This window comes from Poeciliopsis prolifica, unplaced genomic scaffold (genome assembly GCF_027474105.1).
Source record: "Poeciliopsis prolifica strain line A6 unplaced genomic scaffold, Auburn_PproV2 SCAFFOLD041, whole genome shotgun sequence".
NCBI lineage: Eukaryota > Metazoa > Chordata > Actinopteri > Cyprinodontiformes > Poeciliidae > Poeciliopsis > Poeciliopsis prolifica.
Genome location: NW_026562416.1, coordinates 3127651 through 3153259, shown reverse-complemented (window position 1 = coordinate 3153259; position 25609 = coordinate 3127651). Strand labels below are relative to the sequence as shown.

The 25609-nt window shown below is 37.9% G+C and overlaps 1 pseudogene; it reads right to left on the bottom strand.

Moving 5' to 3' along the window:
- Window positions 1-3099: 3099 nt before the first annotated feature.
- Window positions 3100-24565, bottom strand: LOC129375873 (class I histocompatibility antigen, F10 alpha chain-like; annotated as a pseudogene).
- Between the last annotated feature and the right edge of the window lie 1044 nt (window positions 24566-25609).

The window sequence follows — 25609 nt, the reverse complement described above, 5'->3', positions numbered from 1 at the left end:
TACTGTGACAAGTCACATGGGGAAAAGAAAAGCATTATTTGTATAACTGTATGCTCTTGATATTTTTAGATGTTTTTAAGTTCTGGAGCAAATGGGCCAGGTTATTAAGCGTGTGATAAAGTATGCTTGTTTCCTATAATAATGTTGCAGAACATGTAGCTTATTTGGTATCAACAAGAAAAAGTTTCTTCTGAAGTATATTTTTCATTATCTAATCATTAAAAAATTGACCTAGAAAGCAGTGATTATTTTAGCAAGTGAGCCTGGATCATGCATCAGGTGACAAAACTAATGGCCATTCAGGTGAAGGTTAGCTTTGCAGTTATGAATCCACTTGGATTGATAAGTTGTGGTGCATCATATGTTTACAGTCAATATACAAACCATAACTACACACAGGACCACACAGACAGTTTATCTTGGTAGTTCACCATCTTCCGCTTTGTATTTGAAACAAATTCAGTTAAACCAGTTGCGTAGATCCTCTTCTAGTTGGAACAGGCATAATGTAAACATTTAGATTCAAGCATAACACAGCAGTTTATCAAAGCACTCATTGTGTTTAACTTTTATGTGGAGATTGACCCCAGAACAAAAGTCAAAGACCTTCTGTAGAATTTGGCTGAGGCTGGTTAGATAGAGTCATTATCCACAGTGAAATATGTTCTACTGACATGGACTGAAAAGCCATGCTGCCAGAAACAAGCCTTTACTTCTGTGGTCTGATGAAACTAAGATAAAACTGTTTGACCATAATTACAATCGTTGCATTTGGAGGAAAAACAGGAACGCTTTCATCAATTCTGTAAAATATGGGCAGCATCATGTTTGTCATGATTTGTGATTGAAATGTTGAGGATGGAAGCGGTGGACCCAAGTTATTGAGCAATGATGGTTTTAATGGTGAAATACAAAAATCCAAGCAGCTCAGGAGAACAGAAGGCTATTAGGAGCTCAGAACTGGAAGCAACTTGAATAACTCAAAAAACAGGCGCTGGGGAGAACAGGCTGACGCGACAAACTACAGTATTGACAAGGACACGACAAGGAGCAGGGAACACAGGTGGGATTAAATACATAAGGGCCGCAATCAAGGGGTAGATGGGACGCACAGATGAAGAGAACAGGTGTTTCAACGTGCATTTATTTTCTCTGGAGTTCTAAGAAGACACAGTAGCTGGCAGCATAACAGCATCTCCATTAACAACCATTGAACAAATTACTGCTTCATATTTCAACAACAACCACACCTCACCTGTAGGCTTGTGTGAGTTATTATAAAATAAAGTTTATCTTTTCAGACCTAGATTTAGTCACTATTGTCATATGTTTTTTTGAGGTTTATCAACTAATCCAGAGCCAGACCAAAGTCCCACATGAGGTAACAGGAGTGATGCAGAGAGAAGTTTCAACTAACTCTAAAATCAAAATATAGTTCTGAATAGGAGAAAGGAGAGTGCATAAAAGGTAACAACAATTAATCACAAAATCCAGGCTTCTGAACTCAAAGAAATAGAGCTCATCACTAAAGATAAGCCAAGATAGGGTCAGTACAATCAACATTAAACTAGTGTTTAATATAAATTGTGTTTTGATATAAAATTGTGGCTACTTCAGAAATAAATCTTACGGTATTGTCTTTTATAGGGTCCTGGTCTGTTTTATGTGGTTGAAAATGGGACTCGTCTGTCTGGCCGGATGTTCTCTATGATTACGCCTATGGAGTGGTGGACAGTGGATACAGGGAAGACATGACGGTGGAGGAAGCGTATGAACTCGGCCATCGAGGCATCGCTCACGCTACGCACAGAGATGCTTATTCTGGTGGAGTGGTGAACAGTGAGTACATCTGAGAAATCATTTCAAAACTTGATGAAATGTCAAGTTTTTGTGCTGTGATGTTTTTTAAAAAAAAGTTTAGTTGGCTCCAGTGACCTTTATTTGAAAGTAGTTCAACAGGAAAGAGGGTCATGAGAGAGGGGGATAGACATACGGTAAATGTCACCACGCTGGGAATCGAGCCTGCGACTACCAGCATGAGGACTAAGACCTCAATACGCAGGTTGTGTTTTGCCCCTGCACCACCACAACAACCTGTGCTGTGATGTTTTATTTTATTTTTCTGAATGGATTTCCACAGTATTTCCTTCAGAATGTATTTTTGTGGTAGCTGTGTTAATTTGTATTTCTTCTCTTTCTATGTGTGTTTTCAAGTGTACCACATGCAGGAGGATGGCTGGATAAAAGTATGTAGGACGTCTCAGAGCTGATCCACTGTTACAGAGAGGGAATGTTCTGACTTTACTGCTCAGAGCTCAGACAAACCTCAACAGTCTTTTTTCCATTGATGTGTAACAAAAAAGAAGGGATGTTGAGTTTTTTTGGTACAATAATTTTAGATGTTAAACTGTACCTGAAAGTAAAGATCAAATCTCTGCTTGTAAACCTCTCTGCTTGCTTGCGAATAATTTTCTGCTTGCACTTGAAACAGAAAATACCATCGCCCATGCGTTTGTTTCCTTCTGGTAGGTGGGCCAGTGCTTCCTCCCTACCCACCCAATGGTGAGTGAGAATTTATCATACCAATATAAAAAACCCACAAGCCCATGTGCTTCAGTAAGGAAGCGCCTGCCCAGAAGAGCAGCTCAGTTAAACACAGAGATCCACCAGATTCCCTGCAGCAGCAATTAGGAAACACCTGGAGGAGATGTGTGTGTTTGATGAACTTATTATGAAAACTACTTCTGAGTCCAATCCTCATAAGAATGGTAGTAAATGGCATAATGAGAAGCATTGTTGTGAAGACGTGCTGAAGGCAGAGTATCTGTAAGGAACTTCTTAAAGAGACAGGCCCAAATTCAGCGCTATGCCAATTTTCTTTTAAATGATGTGATAAATATTTTTAAAAAATTATTTTTTCTTAACTGTGCAAAACAATGTGCTATGTGTCTGAAAAAAGCAGGACCTTACTGTTTAAGAAAATCACAAAGGTTTCTGTAGTTCTGGTTCACTGGGTCATAAATACAATTACAGGATTTGAAACTCTGATTTACAAACTGAAACTCAATTATGTCTAATAACATAAAAGGCAAAGAAAAGTTGGATTAGATAGAAATTTATTTCAAACAAACCAAATTTACAAGGACAGATTCAACAGAAAACCATTTTACTTAACTCAGCATAAGAAATTAAACCCCAGATCTTTAAAAAAGAAAAAAATATTCCTTACTCAATATTTTATTGTCTACATTAAATATAAATGACTGAAAAAGCAATTTTTAAAGTTATTTTAATTAAAGAAAAATAAAAACCAAGACAGTTAAAATAAACAATAGAAACTGAGCTAAAAGTGATGAAAGAAAAATAATAAAATGTACCCAAAATATTTATGAGAATCAGGTGAATATTGGCAAATCTAGAAATTAAATCTATATGTGTGATAATCACTGTGATGCTAAACTTAACCCTGTTACTATATTGCAGCTCGAAGTCTTAATGTGCTGGAAGTTGATTGGATCAGAAAAGTTTTAACATATAAACAAAAATATAATATATTACATAACCTGATACCCAAATCTCCAGAGATAAAATGTTTGATTTTTGCAGATATGAGCTTTAGTTGTCAGAGTTGCTGTGTTTGGATGAAAAGCAAAACTTTTTTGCTAAAGAAAAAGGTCAACATTTTCCCAGACCATAAAAATAAAATAACTCCAATTTGATTGAACAGCATTTGAACCAGTTGATGTATTTCTGTCCATCATGACAAGAAATACAATTTAACAATAATAGAGAAAGTGGAGCCATTTCTTGGTCAGTGAAAATTTCATTGATGAACCTACAGAGACAAAAAGACAAAAGATTTAGTCAAAGAGAAAGAACTGAAATGTTACGTGTTTAATTAATCAAATTATAACCTTTGAACCCAAAAGCTGTGATAAAGTCCAAGATTCTCTGTTTAACAGTAAATTACTAATGAGACAAAAATAAATTCAAAGGCAGATTAATAATAATGATGACACTAATCTTTATGGTCTACAATTCATGTGGAAATTTGCATTTGTTTTTGCATAGAGGATAAAAACATAATAAAAAGAACAGCAACAAAATCACAAACTTTCAAACCAGCAACAGGATCAATTTCAAATCCGAATATCGGTAAACAATTAAGTAACATCATTACATTTGGGATAAATATACATATATGCTCTTAATGCGCTGCAGTGCCTTATTTCCCCAACAGTGATGAGTTTTAGAATATTTTCAATTGTTTTAACTGATTATAATTGGGGTCATTTAATCAGATCTAACAGTTTGATAAGAAATACAATTTCTCTCTTTTAACTTCAGAATAATTTCCATAATTACACAACTCAATAGTTGCTTTAGCAATAGAAATTACAAATCAACCCAATATTGTTTTTTTAATATTGAGTTATTCCATATTATCTATAAAAATGTATCAATTACAACAAGAAGTGTCTTTTTGTTAACACTTTATTTGACCAGGTGTGAATAATACTGACATGGCATGAAGGCGTCTTTATGAATGTTTACGACTAAAGTGTCTTTTTGGTAATTAATGTTTGTTTTAATGCAAAGTTGCATTAAAAGTCCATTAAAATTGTCAACTGCATTAAAAATGTTATTATTTACCGAATGACACTTCAGTCCTAAACATTCATAAAAACTCCTTCATGTTCATGACGGCGTTACGTTATGATTATGAGAGTCATGTCAGTTTTATTCACCTCGACATATAAAGTGTTTCTGTCGTTTTTATGTACGGTTTACAAAGTCAGAATATTCAGTTATAAAGTAGAACAGCTGGTTATATACATGATATTTTCCTAAGAGTAAAACTGAAAACCAACCTACAAAAGTAATGACTTTAGATAAGAGTTTAATAAATTATCACTTTTATAAAAATGTTGCAAGATAATAAATATTCAATTTTAAACTATCAAACGATTTTGTTTCAAACATGCCTCCAAATTTTACAGGTACCAAAATATTTTACATCCAGGTCCGATGTTTTTAATAAAATCAACATTGTTCCACATTTAGTGACTCACTTGCTGCTGTTGGTCTGATTCTGCATCTTCATGCATTTGGAAGAAACTGGGTTTCCTCTGGAGCCGGACCTTTTACTATAGCTGTAATGTCAAGAAATGTGTGATTAAATATTATTTTATAAATCAATGTAAAAGCACAAAACATCCTGAGTAATGTAAAACAGATAAACTATTGGAAATCACAGAGTTAAGGATAAAAACAGATTGAACAGTGAATTGTTTTACTTACGAGAAGGCGGACGCTTGGCTGAAACAAATAGAAAAACAACTTTAGATTTTGCCTGAAAAAAGTCCTTTTACTTCTGCTATTCTCTACAGAAACAACAAATCCGTGAACATTTCAGATAAACATGCACTAAATAATTCATATTTCTCTCAAACATAAGCGAGATTTGGTAAATATTTAGTTGAAATTTGATCATTTTTGAGATCCATAGTTGGTTTTAGCTGATTCATCAGATTTTATCACAACTAAAGAAAAAAATCTGAGAAAATCACTATTCCTCAGCTGCACTGTAAAACATGTAATTTTGTTGACTATCTTCTACTCTTTAAATCAAATAAATCCTGTGAGATCGAAGCTAAATGTGAGTTTATGAAAGATAAACTTGAAGTAATAAGTTGTGTAAACTTTTCATTAATTTTGTCAGACCTCCAAAAGTTCAATAAACTGGATTTTTATGTTAGCGTTTAAAAAATGTAAAGAAAAGACAGGAGTGGGAACTATTTCCCAGGGTGCTTAGCGGCATGTTTTTGTATGCTGTGTTCTATGTAAGTGTGTCTCACTTACTTATATCTGTAAGTTATCGACTGTTATTAGGACGAATGTTAATTTTAACACGATTCTCAGTTTCCGAAGCTTAAATGTTTTGATCAGAATTCTAAATTCCTATAATGTATAATAAGTAGTTAATTAGCTTGATAATGTGATTGAAAATAATAGAAAAATTGTGTTTCTTCATCTGGGTGAGGGACGTTTTATCTTGCATATTGTAAAATAATTGGTTTAAATTCTGTATTAAATTAAAACTCACAATTTGAGATTAATGTTTTATCAGAACAGGAGACAAATTGTTTTCTGTTGTTAATTCAGCTTAATGCACTTTAATTTTTGAGTTAAACCCAAAACAATTTTCTTGTTGACTTTAATTACATTGTCAAGGCAGCAGGTTGACTTTCATTTTCAAGTTAAAAACCTTTAAATGTTTTACAGTGTATTGTCTCCAACCAAAGAATATTATTAATTGGACTAATAAACTATTAGCTCAGCAGATTTAGCGGCTCTGATTTTATTGTGCATAAATTGAGAATATTTTCTTTATAATTGAAAATAATCCGTTTTATTAAGGAAATTAATTAATTAATTAATCTTATTTTGTTTCAATTAACAACCTAATCAAGAAATACACAGGATGCATTGTGTCATTATTTTATTCAATGGCCGGAGAGAAAGAAAATGACCAATTGTGAATCAAGAGTCACGATTAGCGAGAAAATCTAAATTTAAATCTAAATTTTAATTACTTGTAGACTATAAAGTCTTGCTGGTTTAAACCGAGGCTAATGACATAAATCATGATGTGTCATCATATTAGCATGTCAGTGTCTACAGTTGATGCATAACTTTAATGTTTAAACAGTTTACCAAGTAATGTTTCTCACTTGGTAAAGATTAACAATCAAAATATTTAAAATAACTCACCGTTCTTCTTCTTCCTGTAAATAATGAATCCAATCACAGCAATGAGAGCGAAGACAGCAATGACAACAGCAGCAACAACAGGGATGATCACATCGGGGGTTTTTGGTGCTGAGAAAACAAAACAGTCACAATCATGTATAGAAATGTTTCTTCATGTCTTTTATTCCAGTTAATCAAAACACCAGGTTTGTGTTTTGTTCATGTTTTGTTTGTCCTGGTTCCTGAACGTCAGTGTTTTTCTCTTCAGTAACTATAATTATAAAATGTAGTTTCATGAATAATTTATACAATTTTCAAATGTCATAAAGTTGTTATTAAATGTAAACTAAAACCAGAATATTAACTAAATAGAAAGATTTAGTTGAATTTGATATTGTTTAATAATACAATGATTATTAAACAATAAATCTTTGTATTTAATATTGCAGAATATTGCATTAGTAGGAAATTACTTGTTTTACATTTATTTGTGATACATAAATATAGAACTAAGAAAAAACCTGCTTCTGATTCTACACACTAAAACTGAAAGTAAATCTAAAAACACAATTAATCCATCAAACATTGTAATGATCAGATATTTAACAACAAACAAATGTGTTTTTTATATAATTACTTACATTCATTGGTCCTGATCCTTGTTTCCTCCAGTCCTGTGATCATGTCTTCCTTGACTCTAGAGAGCTGAAACACACATTCATACTTGTTCCAGTCTCCAGCTGGAACAGATGACAGATCGATGCCAACATTCATCTGGAAGGTCCCATCATTGTTGGGCTTGATCTCTCCTTTGACTACACCATCATGGATCTCCTCTCCATCTTTCCCAGAACATTTCAGCTCTGTTAGGATAGAAACCCGTAGCGAAGCAGCTGATCTCAGAGGAGGACGACTTCTGGAGGAGAGACACTGATGGACGAACTAGAGATGGAGAAATAATTAAATATAATCTGTTAATGATGACTCATGTTTAATGAAAAGTATATTTATTGAAATACAGGGGTTTGGACAATGAAACTGAAACACCTCTCATTTTAGTGTGGTGACCATTCTTCATTAATTGCACATTGCACCAGTAAGAGCAGAATGTGAAGGTCCAATTAGCAGGGTAAGAGCACAGTTTTGCTCAAAATATTGCAATGCACACAACATTATGGGTGACATACCAGAGTTCAAAAGAAGACAAATTGTTGGTGCACGTCTTGCTGGCACATCTGTGACCAAGACAGCAAGTCTTTGTGATGTATCAAGAGCCACGGTATCCAGGGTAATGTCAGCATACCACCAAGAAGGACAAACCACATCCAACAGGATTAACTGTGGATGCAAGAGGAAGCTGTCTGAAAGGGATGTTCGGGTGCTAACCCAGATTGTATCCAAAAAAACATAAAAACATGGTGCCGAAATTACGGCAGAGTTAAATGTGCACCTCAAGTCTCCTGTTTCCACCAAAACTGTCCGTCGGGAGCTCCACAGGGTCAATATACCGGGCGGGCTGCTATAGCCAAACCTTTGGTCACTCGTGCCAATGCCAAACGTTGGTTTCAATGGTGCAAGGAGCGAAAATCTTGGGCTGTGGACAATGTGAAACATGTATTGTTCTCTGATGAGTCCACCTTTACTGTTTTCCCCACATCCGGGAGAGTTACGGTGTGGAGAAGGCCCAAAGAAGCATACCACCCAGACTGTTGCATGCCCAGAGTGAAGCATGGGGGTGGATCAGTGATGGTGTGGGCTGCCATATCATGGCATTCCCTTGGCCCCACACTTGTACAAGACGAATTGACGCTGTATTGGTGGCAAAAGGAGGCCCTACACCATATTAATAAGTTAATGTGGTCTAAAACCAGGTGTTTCAGTTTCATTGTCCAACCCCTGTATGTCGAGCTGAAGAAATCCCTCAGAATATAATCCTACAGGCAAAATGTTGTGAATAAATTGGTGTATATATATGAGGGTTATAAAATGTCTGTATATAAATAATACTAGATTTTTAAATGATCAGATCATACAACATGTGACTGCACCTGTTCTCATCAGAGAGCTTCTCCCATAGTTGACGTATTTCTTCCCCCACTCAGGACAAAGCTGGTTGAAATAGTTCTTAAAGTACTCCAGCTCAGCTTTATTATTGTTCCATTTGTTTTGAGTAAGTACAGCTTGTTGTTTTGGAGCAATCCATGTGTTTGTTTCCATGTCCAATGATATAAAGTCTTCCCCATCGTAGCCATACTGTCGATAGGCAGTAACCTGTTGAGTCTCATCATCCCACTCACAGCCGTACATCAACTGGACAATATGAACACCTGAAAGACAGAGATTCAGAAATTATCATTAAATTGTACATTTTACTATTTTAACTGGTGATTTTATTGTTAACGGATGGAGATGCTTCATGACCTTCAGCAAGAACAACCACTGAGTTTTTCTTCAGGAAAGATTTAAACAATAATCTTGCGAGTATTTATTTCCAGTTTTCATCAATTAAATTAAATTAATGAAACATGAAACTTCTTCTGCTGTTTCTTCTTTCTCTCTGCAGCTCCAGTCTGCAGATTGTCTCTTGTGATAATCAGAACCGATCGATTCTCCTCTTTGTCTCCCACCAGTTTCTCTGATTTTTCTTCTTTCCTCTCGTCTCTAAAGTTTCTCTGATCTTCATTTTGCTCCATTTCTGTGTTTCTCCTCCTCAGTTTGGTTCTGTTTGCTCTGAGGTTCTGGAGAGACTCCACACATGGAAACAAACACACAGAACTCCTCACTCCGACCAGAACCACCGACCCAGAAGCTTCTTCTCTAGAAAGCAGCTGAATCAGAACCAGCAGATGAACATGAAGGTTTTCCTGATTGAATAAAACATGATTGTGATCAATCAGTCTGACAGTCTGAGCTGCTGCAAGCTGCCATCAGTCAGAAGAACCCGACCCGGTCCAGCTGGTCTCGGGTCAGTATTTCTCTGTTTTGCTGCCAGACGCCTGAATGAGCAGAAACTTGATTCCTGCAGCTTCCTGGGAACCAGAAAAACTGTTTCTGCTCTGAGACGTTTGTGAAACGGACCTGAAGGAGAATCAGCTTCATCCCAGCTGCTGCTGAACAAAGAGTCAAACTGTCTGACCCGGTTCACTGATCCAATCTGCTGGTTCTGGAGGACGCTGCTTCCAGCGGGTCAAAGTTCTGATTGTTTCATTGCTCTGCTGACTCACTGGATGGAGGAAGTTCTGCTGGACCCGGTTCCTCCCGTCTTCCTGTGTCTCACAGTGACTGAGAGCAGAACCGGGCCTGGGTTCTACATTCCTCTCTGGTTCCTGTCATGTGACCTGCTGGTTCTGCTGCGGCACCAGAAGGTCCAATTCTTCTCTCCCGACCCGTTTCTGTCCGTCTCTGGACAGACGGAGGAGAAGCTGCATCTTTAACGAAGTTCTGGTTCTGCTGCTTCACTGGTCGGTTCTGATCCACAATAAACCAGCAGCTGGAATGAGAGACTGAACCGGGTCTAACCGGGTCATGTTGCCGCTCCGCGGCAGTTTCTACATCTCTGAACCAGAACCAGAACCAGAACAGAATCGGACCTTTCTTTCCCCAGTTTGGATAAAGGTTGCCATGGAAACCCATAAGGGTCGGAGCCGCAGCGGGAACCGGGCCAGTAGGAACCGGGCCAGCAGGAACCGGGCCAGCAGGAACCGGGCCAGTAGGAACCGGGCCAGCAGGAACCGGGCCAGAAAGAACCGGGCCAGAAGGAATCGGGCCAGCAGGAACCGGGCCAGAAAGAACCGGGCCAGAAGGAATCGGGCCAGCAAGAACCGGGCCAGCAGGAACCGGGCCAGCAGGTCCGATTGCGCTGCTCACATTTAGAACCGCAGAACTTTTTCCTGATGTCAATAAATCAATAAATATCAGATTTTAGGTTTTATTGATCAATAATGGATTTATCGGATCATTGTTTTATTCTTAAATATTTAAACAAGTTTTATTGATTAAAGATGGTATTTCTATCTGATGTCATGGTAACGATCAATAGATATCTATTGATCAATAATTAATCAATAATCAGATCATTGATATTCCTGATCAGTCATTTTAATCTGATTTAATCTAATCTGAAGCTTTTATTTATGAACCAAACAAACTGGGTTCTGTTCAGTAAAGTTCTGCTCGGTCCAATCGGGTCGGTTCTACTGATGTTCTGTCTGTTAATGATTTAAACCCATTTCCTCTGAGACACACGGCTGACAGCCGTCCTACTGGGCCCGGCTCGGTCCAGAACCCAGTTCTGATGGAGCGGGTTCCTGCAGGCGGGGCGGTTCTGTTAAAGTTCTGGTGGGAAAATGTGTGAGGTGAACAGAACCGCTGAGGCAGAACTCTGCAGCGGTTCTGATCTCAGGGCGTCTTCAGGGGGGGAGGTTCTGTTCTCCAGAACCGGGTTCTGTCTGGTACCGGGTCAGGCTGAAGGTTCCCCTCTCAGCCAATCAGAGGGTCAGAATGTGTTTCCATGGCAACACGCTGTGAGCTCAGAGACGGCGTCCGTCTCCTCTGATGAAGACTCCGGACCCGCTGACCCAGATCGACCCGGTTCTTCCTCCAACATCACAGCAACCGGACCTCCTCAGAACCTTCATCGGGTCAGAACCTTCCTCTTCCTCTGAGGCTCTCAGACTTTCAGCTGCAGGTCCGATTTCTGCAGGGACGTCGGCTCAGAAACAGGTGGGGGTCACTCTAAAGCTCCAGAACCAACCTCTCTGGTTCTGGAGGATCCAACTGCTGCTGTTCTGATCGTCTCTCGGTTCTGATCTCTGCTGCTTTACGGCCAAAACATCCCAGAATAACCTTCACTGTTAAACGTCCTGCAGCTCCGGTACCAGTAGAACCAGAACCAAACTGGGAACAAACTCCACCAGTAACTCAGTCTGGGCCGACTGGTGAGTGGAGAGCAGAACCAGCAGGTCCAGTTCCTCTCCCAGTTTGGATCAGGATGAGTCCAGCAGCAGAACTTCAGTCTGGACTGAGGAGAGTCCAGACAAACTGATCTGATCGGTTCTGGTTCTGGTCGGACCCAAATAGATCATCAACCTGGAGGAACCAGAGTCAGGATAGAACCAGGGATCTGACCGGTTCTGGTTCTGTTGGTCTGGATGAAAACGCTTCAGCAAAAACGATTTTTATTCAGTAAATATTTAAATGATCCAAAATCTAAAAAACCTGGAAGATTTTTACTGTTTTCTGTTTTTATCAGAGTTTAAATTAAAAACATCAAATTTCCTCTGAAGATTTTCTGCTTTTTTCTGTATTTTATTTTTCAAACCACTGATCGGTTCTGGTTCTGGTCGGATCCACATTCACGTCTCTGTTTGGAGACTCGACCAGGTTTTCAGAAAACATGATTTAATGAAACATTTTAAAGGTTTCAGAGTCTAAATGCTGAGATGGTTGTTAGTTTCCTGTTTTGATCAGAAACTGAAGGAAACTTCAGACGTTTCTCTGCTGCTGCTGATCAAACTGCAGCATCTCAACATTTATTATCTCATGTTGGAGCCAAAACATTTCATTTCCTACAACTAAAATCTGCACAGCAAAACAGACAAACATGCTTTTATATCATGGTGTATTTTCTAGTCGGGCTGCTGGAAGCAAATATTTTACTAATCGATCGATTATTCTGACGAGTGATCAGATAAAAAAAGATCCAATAAAACTTTGGTAAATCTAACATAACAGCAGTTTTACTACTGAATATCAACATCAGTCCAATTTTTCACATTTGAGTTTTTCTAACAATAAACTTTCTGTAGTTTATTAAATTAACTCGTAACAATAAAAGCTCGATTTCCAAGTTAACCTGAAGAAAAGTTACAAGAATCTGAAATTATATTCAATCCAATAATAAAGAGTCAGGCTCACAAATACGCTTATAAAAAATGCTTCAGCTTTTCCTTTATGAATTGATCTCCAGTCAGTTTGATAGATGACCTTTGACCTTGCCCAGACATTCATGTGTTCATGTCAGCGACGGGATTCGACTCCTTCGTTCGTCAGACAGAAACATCAACCGGCTCCGTGGCTCCATGATGAGCTTCACATTTACTGAGACCAGGATGAAATAAATTCATTTCCTGTTCGTCCGTAAAGCAACATTTACGTTAATTATCTGATGCAGCGTTCAGTCGACCTGCTCACCTGGATAAATACACCTGCAGCGTTCAGTCGACCTGCTCACCTGGATAAATACACCTGCAGCGTTCAGTCGACCTGCTCACCTGGATAAATACACCTGCAGCTCCTGCAGGAGAAAAGCTGCTGAACTCCAGGCATCGTTATATTAAAGATGCTTATTGATCCCCGAAAAAAGACCCAGATATTATCACCAATCAATAAAATCCTCCCAGCCGAACTGGAAAACTGGACGTTATGCTGCTAACACTTAGCTTTAGTCAGCAGCTCAGGCAGAAATGAGAACGATGTGCAGCACAAGTAACGACCCGGCAGGAACTCGGCGCCTTAAATAATAAAATATAACTTAACGAAGCTTCCAGGAAGAAACATTTTCCTCCAGGAAGTTTAATAATCGAGGAACTAGAATCACTCCAGGAATCGTTTCATTTTCTAGTTACTTAAAGTTGTTTTGACCATAAAAACTTTAAACATTTAGGAAAAAAGGCTCAACAACTTTTCCAGAGAAAGACGGAGAATTTAAACTGGGTCAAACATTCAGGTTCTTATAAATGTTTTATAAATGACTTTAAATTATTTATAAGACATTTAGTGTGAAAATGTTTCATCCTGCAGCGAACAGCTTCCCTCAGCTTTGGGGCCTGAGCCCCCGACACCCATCAACCCTAGAACCGGCCCTGGAATAGAGACGCTTTAGTTTTTCAGGGATTTGAACCATTTTAAACCTGGTTAACGCAGAAGAACTTTATCCATAATAAATAGAATTAAACAGAAAATATAGAACATAATGTAGAGAATAGAGGCTCCATCTTTTCAACAACAATAACTTCTGTAGCAACAATATGAGTATTGTTCATAAAACCACTGATCTGATCGGCTCTGGTTGGATCAAGATCTTCCTTTTTCAGTTTCTTCCCTATTAATCATTCATATTGCTGAGAATGGAGACGCTGAGAAGCCTTCAAAAAAACTAAATTCATGTTTTTAGTCAGTGAAGATTTAAACAATCCAAAACTGTCTAAAATCTTAGAAAACTTAGAATATGTTTTACTATTTACAGTATTTCATCAGTTTAAATGAATTGAAGGAAACATCCAACTTCTTCTGATGTTACTCTTCTCTCCTGCTCTGTAACTTCAGTCTGCAGAGAAACGGTCACTTGCGATAATCGTAACCGAATGTATCCAGTGTTAAACCGAAGTTACTGTAATTCCTACACGTTAAGGTTAATATAAATATTACATAAGTCAAGACAAGACTCAAATATATTAAAGTAAACGTTTATTTACTAATGCATAACATTGGTGATAACTATAGATTTTGTATTCTTGTTTCTGAAAGAATTACGTGAGTATTTTCCTTTATTTTAATATTTAAATAATATAAGGGGTGAAGGTAGTTATTAAGTAATTTGCTGACTTTGTCATTTAAACTGTATTATTTGTAAATCAACTGAGAGCATTATTTTATGTAATTATTGCAACTGAAAAGTATTGGCGTGACCTGAGACGCACCGGGTATTTTATTTGGCTTTGCCATTTGATTGGTCACTGAGGCAGTCCGCCTGATTGGTGGAGAGGAGAGGAGAGCGGTGATGGTGGAGAGCAGATAGTGAGAGCGACAAGAAGTGAAGAAAAACCAGACGCGAGGGAGAGAAAACTGGACTGAAGCAGGAGAGAGGAGGAAATCAGGGAGGAGTTAGAGGAGCTTGGTGGCCAGGAGAGGGACGGGACCAGAGAGGACAGACGCAAGTCATCCTGATGAGTTTTGGCTAAGCTAAGTGCGCGAGCCGCTTCAGCCCCACGTGGTCAGCTGTGTTAATGGACGTCCGGGAAAAGACGAGTTAATTGCAACGCTCTCAATGTTTTCCATGGGATTTCAGCTCCTCGTTGTCTAACAACGTTTTCACCCTTTGCTGGAGGTCGTGAGTAACAGACTGTCTGGGTTGGATTAGTTTAAGGCTGTATATTAATATAATTGGACATTTCTTGTTGGGTTCTGGTTCGGGGAAAACAAAAGGACACATTTATCCTGCCTTATGTAGAGAGGTTTATGTTGTGTAGATCTTATTCAGGGTCTTTCAACTCTAAAGTTACAGTGGTGACTAAATAATAGATTATCTGTCACTTCAGTTTAATGAAGTTAGTTTGAATCATTTCGCATAAATTCTAAGGTTTCTCTGGGTCATATTTGTCATAAACTAGGTCAGGGCTGGGCAAACTTTTTGACTTCCGGGCCAGAACGGGTTCTAAAATTTGACAGAGGGGCCAGGAGCATTTGGACATGCAATGTAATTTATTAAACCTGGGTATTGAAATGTATGGAAAACACACAATTGAAGGTGCAAATTTTAAGAAATCAACATTTAGTGGAAAAAGATCAATGGAATCACTTTCAACATTCAGAACATATTATAATGATGCTAACACTGTAGCTGTAGTCCCGTCAAACAGGGTTTATTAGAAATAAGAATAGGAGCTGCTATTATTACGGCTGCAGAACAAACTGGTTCACTGCCTGACAGCTTAATGACAACAGAACTCTTGCTGCTCCTCCCCCACATGACAGACCAACCAATCACGTGAGTGGGAGTCCCCCACATGACAGACCAACCAATCACGTGTGAGTGTGAGTCAGCAGTCAGACAGCGGAAGTACATAACGCTACATGTAACAATAAGCAACACAATGTAACTTTTAACACATAACCATGTGAACCCCAGCAGAACTAAAACACAGAATCGTTACAATATTATCACCCAACGAAAGAAAGGGGTATTTAAATTGAGAGCGATGTGCGGCATGTTAGTTAAGCTACTGTACCGCTGCCGCGTAAATGCTAAAGTTTTTTTTTTTTTCATCAGACAGTAAATAAACTCACATCTCAGTGGGAACAGTGTTGTTCTCCCTTTTTTGCCAGTGCATCAAAGTCTGGAGTTAGTTTCGTTGAGGCGATTCTCAGAATCGATCTGAGGTGTTGGTCAGTTAACCGGATCTGTGACTGGATTTGTTGATGTTCATGACGCTGAAAGTTGCTCACACACGTAGGTGGAGCCAAACAATACCAGCATCTTCTGTGCCATCCTCCGGAGGTTTGGAAATGTGGCTTCGAAGCATAAAAGTCATTCAGTTTAAGAGATCTGAACTTCTCTTTTGAGACGGAGTCAGACTGGAGATCGATCAGCTTCAATTGCAGCTCATGCGGTGCTGTTTCAGGGTCTTGGGACAGGACACCAGCTGAAGTGACTTTTCATCCAGTGCTAGTGAATATAAATTAAAGGACTCCGCCTTTTTGTTTAACTCGCTGACTAAATCTTCATTATCAGTTCCACACGCCGAGTCACTGTCCTGCATGACAAGCTGACTTTTTCAAACTTGCCTTTGCTTTCTGGACACAAGAGATCTGCTGTCTCTACCATACAGTCTTTCAAAAATTCCCCTTCGGAGAAAGGCTTGCTAGCCTTTGCTAACTTGAATGCCAGCAGAAAACTTGCCTTGGTACTTGACTCTTGAATCGCAGATTGTTGCTGAGTCTGTAAATTAGCTGCCAACCTCTAGCCGCCCGTTCTTGTGTTGACAGCTTGCTAGCGTAGTTAGCATGCTTTGCGGCAAAGTGACGGCTGATATTGTACTCTTTGAAAACTGCAACCGTTTCTTGGCATATCAGACATACAGCCATTGATCGGACATCAGTAAAAAAATATTTTGTTGTCCACTCCTTTTTAAACACTCAGCACTCAGCGTCCACTTTTCTTTTCTTTAGTCCGCTCATTTTTACCGAAGGGGGAAACGGCATCTGGAAAGTTACTCTCCAACAAAGATCAATGACTAGTGCGCCATCTATCGGGGAACGATGGTATTGCAAGGGAAATGAATGAGATTTTTACACATCCAGGGGTTTTTACTATAATTTGGACAAGTTTGGGGGGCCGGATTAAAAAGACTAACGGGCCGTATATGGCCCGGGGGCCGTAGTTTGCCCATGTCTGGTCTAAATGCTGAGATGGTTGTTAGTTTCCTGTTTTGATCAGAAACTGAAGGAAACTTCAGACGTTTCTCTGCTGCTGCTGATCAAACTGCAGCATCTGAACATTTATTATCTCATGTTGGAGCCAAAACATTTCATTTCCTACAACTAAAACCTGCAGAGCAAAACAGACAACATGCTTTTATATCATGGTGTATTTTCTAGTCGGGCTGCTGGAAGCAAATATTTTAGTAATCGATCGATTATTCTGACGAGTGATCAGATAAAAAAAGATCAAATAAAACTTTGGTAAATCTAACATAACAGCAGTTTTACTACTGAATATCAACATCAGTCCAATTTTTCACATTTGAGTTTTTCTAACAATAAACTTTCTGTAGTTTATTAAATTAACTCGTAACAATAAAAGCTCGATTTCCAAGTTAACCTGAAGAAAGTTACAAGAATCTGAAATTATATTCAATCCAATAATAAAGAGTCAGGCTCACAAATACGCTTATAAAAAATGCTTCAGCTTTTCCTTTATACATTGATCTCCAGTCAGTTTGATAGATGACCTTTGACCTTGCCCAGACATTTATGTGTTCATGTCAGCGACGGGATTCGACTCCTTCGTTCGTCAGACAGAAACATCAACCAGCTTTGTGGCGCCATGATGAGCTTCACATTTACTGAGACCAGGATGAAATAAATTCATTTCCTGTTCGTCCGTAAAGCAACATTTACGTTAATTATCTGATGCAGAGCCGCCTGCAGCGTTCAGTCGACCTGCTCACCTGGATAAATACACCTGCAGCGTTCAGTCGACCTGCTCACCTGGATAAATACACCTGCAGCTCCTGCAGGAGAAAAGCTGCTGAACTCCAGGCATCGTTATTTTAAAGATGCTTATTGATCCCCGAAAAAGACCCAGATATTATCACCAATCAATAAAATCCTCCCAGCCGAACTGGAAAACTGGACGTTATGCTGCTAACACTTAGCTTTAGTCAGCAACTCAGGCAGAAATGAGAACGATGTGCAGCACAAGTAACGACCCGGCAGGAACTCGGCGCCTTAAATAATAAAATATAACTTAACGAAGCTTCCAGGAAGAAACATTTTCCTCCAGGAAGTTTAATAATCGAGGAACTAGAATCACTCCAGGAATCGATTCATTTTCTAGTAACTTAAAGTTGTTTTGACCATAAAAACTTTAAACATTTAGGAAAAAAGGCTCAACAACTTTACCAGAGAAAGACGGAGAATTTAAACTGGGTCAAACATTCAGGTTCTTAGAAATGTTTTATAAATGACTTTAAATTATTTATAAGACATTTAGTCTGAAAATGTTTCATCCTGCAGCGAACAGCTTCCCTCAGCTTTGGGGCCTGAGCCCCCGACACCCATCAACCCTAGAACCGGCCCTGGAATAGAGACGCTTTAGTTTTTCAGGGATTTAACCATTTTAAACCTGGTTAACGCAGAAGAACTTTATCCATGATAAATACAATTAAACAGAAAATATAGAACATAATGTAGAGAATAGAGGCTCCATCTTTTCAACAACAATAACTTCTGTAGCAACAATATGAGTATTGTTCATAAAACCACTGATCTAATCGGCTCTGGTTGGATCAAGATCTTCCTTTTTCAGTTTCTTCCCTATTAATCATTCATATTGCTGAGAATGGAGACGCTGAGAAGCCTTCAGCAAAAACTAAATTCATGTTTTTAGTCAGTGAAGATTTAAACAATCCAAAACTGTCTAAAATCTTAGAAAACTTAATATGTTTACTATTTACAGTATTTCATCAGTTTAAATGAATTGAAGGAAACATCCAACTTCTTCTGATGTTACTCTTCTCTCCTGCTCTGTAACTTCAGTCTGCAGAGAAACGGTCACTTGCGATAATCGTAACCGAATGTATCCAGTGTTAAACCGAAGTTACTGTAATTCCTACACGTTAAGGTTAATATAAATATTACATAAGTCAAGACAAGACTCAAATATATTAAAGTAAACGTTTATTTACTAATGCATAACATTGGTGATAACTATAGATTTTGTATTCTTGTTTCTGAAAGAATTACGTGAGTATTTTCCTTTATTTTAATATTTAAATAATATAAGGGGTGAAGGTAGTTATTAAGTAATTTGCTGACTTTGTCATTTAAACTGTATTATTTGTAAATCAACTGAGAGCATTATTTTATGTAATTATTGCAACTGAAAAGTATTGGCGTGACCTGAGACGCACCGGGTATTTTATTTGGCTTTGCCATTTGATTGGTCACTGAGGCAGTCCGCCTGATTGGTGGAGAGGAGAGGAGAGCGGTGATGGTGGAGAGCAGATAGTGAGACGAGCGACAAGAAGTGAAGAAAAACCAGACGCGAGGGAGAGAAAACTGGACTGAAGCAGGAGAGAGGAGGAAATCAGGGAGGAGTTAGAGGAGCTTGGTGGCCAGGAGAGGGACGGGATCAGAGAGGACAGACGCAAGTCGTCCTGATGAGTTTTGGCTAAGCTAAGTGCGCGAGCCGCTTCAGCCCCACGTGGTCAGCTGCGTTAATGGACTTCAGGGAAAAGACGAGTTAATTGCAACGCTCTCAATGTTTTCCATGGGATTTCAGCTCCTCGTTGTCTAACAACGTTTTCACCCTTTGCTGGAGGTCGTGAGTAACAGACTGTCTGGGTTGGATTAGTTTAAGGCTGTATATTAATATAATTGGACATTTCTTGTTGGGTTCTGGGTCGGGGAAAACAAAAGGACACATTTATCCTGCCTTATGTAGAGAGGTTTATGTTGTGTAGATCTTATTCAGAGTCTTTCAACTCTAAAGTTACAGTGGTGACTAAATAATAGATTTTCTGTCACTTTAGTTTAATGAAGTTAGTTTGAATCATTTCGCATAAATTCTAAGGTTTCTCTGGGTCATATTTGTCATAAACTAGGTCAGGGCTGGGAAAACTTTTTGACTTGCGGGCCAGAACGGGTTCTAAAATTTGACAGAGGGGCCAGGAGCATTTGGACATGCAATGTAATTTATTAAACCTGGGTATTGAAATGTATGGAAAACACACAATTGAAGGTGCAAATTTAAAGAAATCAACATTTAGTGGAAAAAGATCAATGGAATCACTTTCAACATTCAGAACATATTATAATGATGCTAACACTGTAGCTGTAGTCCCGTCAAACAGGGTTTATTAGAAATAAGAATAGGAGCTGCTATTATTACGGCTGCAGAACAAACTGGTTCACTGCCTGACAGCTTAATGACAACAGAACTCTTGCTGCTCCTCCCCCACATGACAGACCAACCAATCACGTGTGAGTGGGAGTCCCCCACATGACAGACCAACCAATCACGTGTGAGTGGGAGTCCCCCACATGACAGACCAACCAATCACGTGTGAGTGGGAGTCCCCCACATGACAGACCAACCAATCACGTGTGAGTGTGAGTCAGCAGTCAGACAGCGGAAGTACATAACGCTACATGTAACAATAAGCAACACAATGTAACTTTTAACACATAACCATGTGGATCCCAGCAGAACTAAAACACAGAATCGTTACAATATTATCAGTCAACGAAAGAAAGGGGTATTTAAAATGAGAGCGATGATCGGCATGTTAGTTAAGCTACTGTACCGCTGCCGCGTAAATGCTAAAGTTGCTATTTTTTTCATCAGACAGTAAAGAAACTCACATCTCAGTGGGAACAGTGTTGTTCTCCTTTTTTTGCCAGTGCATCAAAGTCTGGAGTTAGTTTCGTTGTGGCGATTCTCAGAATCGATCTGAGGTATTGGGTCAGTTAACCGGATCTGTGACGGATTTGTTGATGTTCATGACGCTGAAAGTCTGCTCACACACGTAGGTGGAGCCAAACAATACCAGCATCTTCTGTGCCATCCTCCGGAGGTTTGGAAACGTGGCTTCGAAGCATAAAAGTCATTCAGTTTAAGAGATCTGAACTTCTCTTTTGAGACGGAGTCAGACTGGAGATCGATCAGCTCCAACTGCAGCTCATGCGGTGCTGTTTCGGGGTCTTGTGACAGAACACCAGCTGAAGGACTTTTCATCCAGTGCTAGTGAATATAAATTAAAGGACTCCGCCTTTTTGTTTAACTCGCTGACTATATCTTCATCATCAGTTCCACACGCCGAGTCACTGACCTGCATGACAAGCTGACTTTTTCAAACTTGCCTTTGCTTTCTGGACACAAGAGATCTGCTGTCTCTACCATGCATTCTTTCAAAAATTCGCCTTCGGAGAAGGCTTGCTAGCCTTTGCTATCTTGAATGCCAGCAGAAAACTTGCCTTGGTACTTGACTCTTGAATCGCAGATTGTTGCTGAGTCTGTAAATTAGCTGCCAACCTCTGAGCAGTAGCCGCCCGTTCTTGTGTTGACAGCTTGCTAGCGTAGTTAGCATGCTTTGCGGCAAAGTGACGGCTGATATTGTACTCTTTGAAAACTGCAACCGTTTCTTGGCATATCAGACATACAGCCGTTGATCGGACATCAGTAAAAAAATATTTTGTTGTCCTCTCCTTTTTAAACACTCGGCACTCAGCGTCCACTTTTCTTTTCTTTGGTCGCTCATTTTTACCGAAGGGGGGAAACGGCATCTGGAAAGTTACTCTCCAACAAAGATCAATGACTAGTGCGCCATCTATCGGGGAACGATGGTATTGCAAGGGCAAGGGAAATGAATGAGATTTTTACACTTTTTACTATAATTTGGAAAAGTTTGGGGGGCCGGATTAAAAGACTAACGGGCCGTATATGGCCCGGGGGCCGTAGTTTGCCCATGTCTGGTCTAAATGCTGAGATGGTTGTTAGTTTCCTGTTTTGATCAGAAACTGAAGGAAACTTCAGATGTTTCTCTGCTGCTGCTGATCAAACTGCAGCATCTGAACATTTATTATCTCATGTTGGAGCCAAAACATTTCATTTCCTACAACTAAAACCTGCAGAGCAAAACAGACAAACATGCTTTTATATCATGGTGTATTTTCTAGTATTTTCTGCTGGAGGCAAATATTTTACTAATCGATGGATTATTCTGACGAGTAATCAGATAAAAACAGATCAAATGAAACTTTGTTAAATCTAACATAACAGCAGTTTTACTACTGAATATCAACATCAGTCCAATTTTTCACATTTGAGTTTTTCTAACAATAAACTTTCTGTAGTTTATTAAATTAACTCGTAACAATAAAAGCTCGATTTCCAAGTTAACCTGAAGAAAAGTTACAAGAATCTGAAATTATATTCAATCCAATAATAAAGAGTCAGGCTCACAAATACGCTTATAAAAAATGCTTCAGCTTTTCCTTTATGTATTGATCTCCAGTCAGTTTGATAGATGACCTTTGACCTTGCCCAGACATTTATGTGTTCATGTCAGCGACGGGATTCGACTCCTTCGTTCGTCACACAGAAACATCAACCAGCTCCGTGGCGCCATGATGAGCTTCACATTTACTGAGACCAGGATGAAATAAATTCATTTCCTGTTCGTCCGTAAAGAAACATTTACGTTAATTATCTGATGCAGAGCCGCCTGCAGCGTTCAGTCGACCTGCTCACCTGGATAAATACACCTGCAGCGTTCAGTCGACCTGCTCACCTGGATAAATACACCTGCAGCTCCTGCAGGAGAAAAGCTGCCCAACTCCAGGCATCGTTATTTTAAAGATGCTTATTGATCCCCGAACAAAGACCCAGATATTATCACCAATCAATAAAATCCTCCCAGCCGAACTGGAAAACTGGACGTTATGCTGCTAACACTTAGCTTTAGTCAGCAGCTCAGGCAGAAATGAGAACGATGTGCAGCTCAAGTAACGACCCGGCAGGAACTCGGCGCCTTAAATAATAAAATATAACTTAACGAAGCTTCCAGGAAGAAACATTTTCCTCCAGGAGGTTTAATAATCGAGGAACTAGAATCACTCCAGGAATCGTTTCATTTTCTAGTAACTTAAAGTTGTTTTGACCATAAAAACTTTAAACATTTTAAACCTGGTTAACGCAGAAGAACTTTATCCATAATAAATACAATTAAACAGAAAATATAGAACATAATGTAGAGAATAGAGACTCCATCTTTTCAACAACAATAATAAAACTATTGTTGTTTTAAACTTTCTCAGTTTGGATCCTATAATTTATTGGACTTTTTTGTTAATTAATGTAAATTAATATCTTGATTATAATAGTTAGCAAAAGAAAAGTTACATCAATCAGTTAATTTAAAGTCTCTAAATATCAGTTTTGTATGTGTGTGTGTGTGTGTCCTATTTCCCATGAGCAACAACAAAAATGATCAATAAACAGTGAAATTAACACAAACCTCCAGTTTGGTTGAAACGTTGCTTCGCAATTTCAATGTTGGCTTTGAAGCTCTGCTGGGTGCCCAGATTACGATCAGTCTCTCTTTTCCAGTAATCCTGATCCATGTTCTCCTTCATCCAGTCCTGTTTTGGCACAACTTTCCGTGTGTCGCTGTCATAGTAATCAATCTGAACATCATCAACCATCGCAACCTCCACATGCTCTGGGAAGTTTGGGACTTGAGAGGATGCAGTGACGATGTACTTCATAGAGTGGGTCACTGAAAAAAGACAATGAGATTTAAGAATTTATAAATTAACAAAATAATTAAATATTATCTACAAATTAAACAAACAGCAACTTTATCAATTATAATAATAACATTCAATCTTAACATTAAAAGATTAAAAAGTTTTTATTACTTTGATGATTTTTGAGGCTTAATTTATTAAACAAAACATTTTATTGGTCATATATTTATTATAATCAGTTTTATGTTATAAAACTATTTATATTCTATTTTAAATAATTAGGTTTGCTTTGAGTTTATTTATTCTAATTATAGACCAACATAAAATTATAAAGATACTTAATTTAGGATTTTATCAATATGTTGCATAAATGTGCTATTAAATTGTTTTACTGTTTAATTATAGTTTGAATTTTAAAAACATTTCAGTTTTTTTTCCAGTTTCTTTCATTATTATTTTTGAAGCTGCTGTTTCATTTAATATTTATACAAATTAACATCACATTCAGCTTGGATTTTATTAATTATGTTTTATGGTGAAAAATGAGCTGATGGTGAAACAGAAAGAAAATATTTTCTGTTGACAGAAATAAGCAAATAAATAAAAATAATCCTACATCAAATGAGGTGTAAAGTTCCTAAGTTAAACTAAATAATGTATTTGTGATTAAATGTTTTATGTTTTTTGCTCCACATTAACATATTTCCTACTTTCCTGCATCGTTTTTTAAAAAAATGTTCGGTTTATCAAATAGTAAGTAAAGAGAAAACAAATGTTTTTAAATTAATTTTAAATCTTTTTTCTAAATGAAATGTTTAAATGTTAAATATGTTTGGGACATTTATTTAAGTTTATCTAATATTTTGGTTATTAGTCTCCACATTAAGCTTTACTAGATTAATAAATTGTCACTTATATAACAATAATTTATAAATATTATTCTAACTTACCAGCTTCAGAGCTGCAGATTCCCAGGAGAAGCAAAAACCCAAAACGGATCATTTTGTCCATCATGCAGATCCAACTCGGATCTCTTTGCCTTTACAGACTGAATTTCTCTCCACTGAAGGTTTTTTATTATCTGGAGTCTAAAAGGGGTGGAAACCTGAATCTGAACCAATGGCAACATTTTCTGTCTGGTGACGTCACCTATATCCAGGTAAAATCTCCTTGGTGGGGTTGTGATCGAAAATGAAACTAATTTGTTTTATATCAGGCGGTGACGTCAGACGATGACGCGTTTTGATGGTTTTCATCACCATGGAGACATTTTCATGTTTCTCTCCTGATATTTGAAGATTTTACTGCCATTTATTTCTAACACTGATAAAACTTTCAGTTGCATTTTAGTCTCAGTTTCCTGGTAAAACAAGGAAGAATTAATTTCTAGTTTTAATTAGAATAATTTAATTATCATCCGTCCAGCTTCAACATTTGGTCCCATTAAATACTGAATGATTTTAAAGCTCAGTAAGTTTCTGTGGTGAAGTGCGCCCTCTAGTGGCTGCAGCTTCACATCTGATTCTTCTGTCAATGTTTAGTTTTTCTTTGTTTTTAGATTTTAAACTCAGAAATAAACGAATTTATTTATAAAAGCGCTTAAGGAAAATACAGGTTTGGTTTTACAACATAAATGTTGGAATATTAATTTGGTTCCATGAAACTGAATGAAGAATAATTTGGCTTCAGTTACTCATAATTGATATGTTTTGTATTTAATATGTGTTTAAAATATATTTAGATTTTTGCTAATTTGTTTTACTTGTGAATAAGTTTAATTCACGTTTTATTAATTTTTCTGTGAAATGTAATAAAAATTAAATGATAGAAAAATCATAAAGTCATAACTAATTTAATGAGCCATTTGCAATTTCTTTGTACTGGCTATGTGTATTTAGACTTGCATGGTTAAATCTTTGAAATAAACATTATGCAACTTTACTAATTCATTAAGCAGTAATGACATAGTTGACCCTTAAAATCTGTTTGCACGTAATTGGTTTTCTGATATATGATTCACATAAAATTGTGCCTAAATGCAAGAAACTTTGTCTCTGACTGCTAGCAACTTTGTCTCTGATTGCATGCAACTTTGTCTCTGACT